Below are 2312 nucleotides of genomic sequence, written 5' to 3'. Positions count from 1 at the left end.
TAGGGTGGTGCCTCCAACCTGGGTTGTAGGTGTTCGAATATGGGTTAAAGTTCCTATTGTTCCCATGTCCTACAAAAAACAAAGAAGCAGGGTTATGTGGACAATTATCATAATATGGTTTTCACTGCAGAATGAACAAATGAGATCGTTGACTTGGCAAACAGGGGCAGGAGTGCAATAATCCGACTGCACAGGTTGTATCGGCGTGGCTAATGGATTTTTTATTCCCAATGCCATCTCTTTCTCTTTAGCCTCTGGTTCATTGTAACCATCTCTTTTTGCATCGAGGTCGCAATGTCCAATGCCAAAACTCCAGCTGGATCTTGCTTCTTTGGTGCTGCCCTAGATCTTTGCGAACACCATAGTTCGTTATGTGAAGCTAAGTCATTTAGGATGTCAACTATCTCGTTGAATGTCTTCTTTGTAAAGGCTCCGTTGGCAGCATTGTTTAGCATCATCTTAGTAGGATGATCTAAACCTCTAAAGAAATGTTCTATCTGGATGCATGCCGGTAAGCCATGGTTCGGACATTTCCTGATTAGTTCTTTAAATCTCTCCCACGCCTCGTGAACAGTTCACGATCATACTGTCTAAAGGAGATGATCTCCTCTCTGATATCAGCGTGCGAGAGTGGTGGAAGAATTTTGTTAAGAACTTCTCCACTAACGACCCCCATGTGGTGATGGATCCCGGTGGAAATGCATTGAGCCATGCTCTAGCTTGGTCCTTCAAAGAAAATGGAAAAGTGTTAACCTCAGAGCATCGTCTGTTATACCAGGTAATCGAAATGCATTTGCAATTTGAATGAATGATTTCAGATGATCATGTGGATCCTCATGTTCCTGCCCTCCAAAATGTCCAATTGTCTGCAACATTTGGAACATCATTGGTTTAAGCTCAAAGTTTGCGTGGGCTGGAATAGGGTTGACTATCCCTGAATCAAAGTTCTGAAAAGCCGTGGCGGCATATTCTCGCATTGCCACGTCTCTGTTGTCCGCCATCTGGATATGGTTGAATTCATCATTTCTTGCATGATCCCTCATATTACCGTTAACAGCAGCAGGTGGATCAACCGGATCACGAGGTGGAATATCTGCCATTGATGTGCTCGTACTCTCTACCTCACTTTCAGGACTGATTTCACCTTCTCTCTCTTTTTGCTTTTCTAGTTGTTTTCGAAGTCTTTGCTCCTTTCGAGTTTTTCGAAGGGTCCGCTCAATCTCAGGGTCAAGGGGTAGAAGAAAAGATCTTGTGCTCATGCACTTTAACTTACCCTTGTGAGATAAACGACCAAAAATATAGAACAAAAACGGTGGATGGAAATTACACCCAACAACAATTCACAAAAATAAAAACTAAAAGAATTTGAAAATAATTTTAAACTAAAGTCCCCGGCAACGGCGCCAAAAACTTGACTGGGATGTTTATGCTGAACGCACGCGCTAAGCGTGGTAACAATTATATAGATGCAAGCGCACACCTGTCAGAGTAATATAAATGGATGGAGTATCCAAGTATCGATCCTCAAGGACTTCTAAACAATTTCCAAACTCTAAAGTTTTAAAGTATAGTGAATGTTGGAATGAGTGATTCTTGTAAAATGGGAAGTGGTCACAAATAATGGTTTGGATTTGGGATTTGGACTTATAATGATAAAACCTAGCCCGATTTACTTCAAGTTAGCCAACAAAGAATCAAGGACAACGCTAAGGATAATATGCATTTTACTTTAGAAACTAACGACTACGCTTTTCACTTTACTTATGTCTAAGCAAGTTCAAAGTCCTAAGACATTCCCTAATATGTCTATTATGAGATATATCTTAGTTTTAGGATGGAAATAGTCGCAACCTCGGGTTAAGGTCCTATGTCTAGGCTACTTAAGCGGAACCCTTATGTCTAAGGCGATCCTCTCCTCGGTTTAATCACTCAACAATGCAAATAGCAACCTTTTCTTTTCAGTATTGACTTGTTAAGACTTACAGTGGCCTTCTCTAAATCCTAACTTTTTGGGAAAACATGTTGAGCAATGAATGGAAAGTAAAAACACTACTTCTTAGCAACCCTTTTTAGACATAAAAGGCTAACTATCCATAACCGGGCTAGAGACGGGAATTTAGAAAGACATATTGAAGAAAATACAGCAAGTAAAATGGTTGAATGTGGAATGCATGTGTGAAAAACAAAAGTTATCTAATGGAGAGTTTTTATCGGGATTGAGAGCTTCGCCCTTCTCTTTCAAGCAAGGGAGAGTGTCACGTGCTCTTTCCCTCCAAAAACACAACTCTCTTAACTGAAAATAAAGTAAAGGC

The 2312-nt window shown here is 40.5% G+C and overlaps 1 non-coding gene across 1 annotated transcript; it reads left to right on the top strand.

The window, feature by feature from the left end:
* The first annotated feature begins 513 nt into the window (after positions 1 to 513).
* Positions 514 to 619, top strand: LOC148210795 (small nucleolar RNA R71). Its single transcript, XR_015792048.1, has one exon. It is a non-coding gene; the product is annotated as a small nucleolar RNA R71 (small nucleolar RNA).
* The last annotated feature ends 1693 nt before the right edge of the window (positions 620 to 2312 follow it).

Source organism: Momordica charantia, assembly GCF_013281855.1.
Source record: "Momordica charantia cultivar OHB3-1 chromosome 6 unlocalized genomic scaffold, Mcharantia_2.0 BLBB01000006.1, whole genome shotgun sequence".
NCBI classification, from domain to species: Eukaryota; Viridiplantae; Streptophyta; class Magnoliopsida; order Cucurbitales; family Cucurbitaceae; genus Momordica; species Momordica charantia.
The sequence above is the reverse complement of the archived record's forward strand: the minus strand, read 5'-3'. Positions and strand labels throughout refer to the sequence as shown.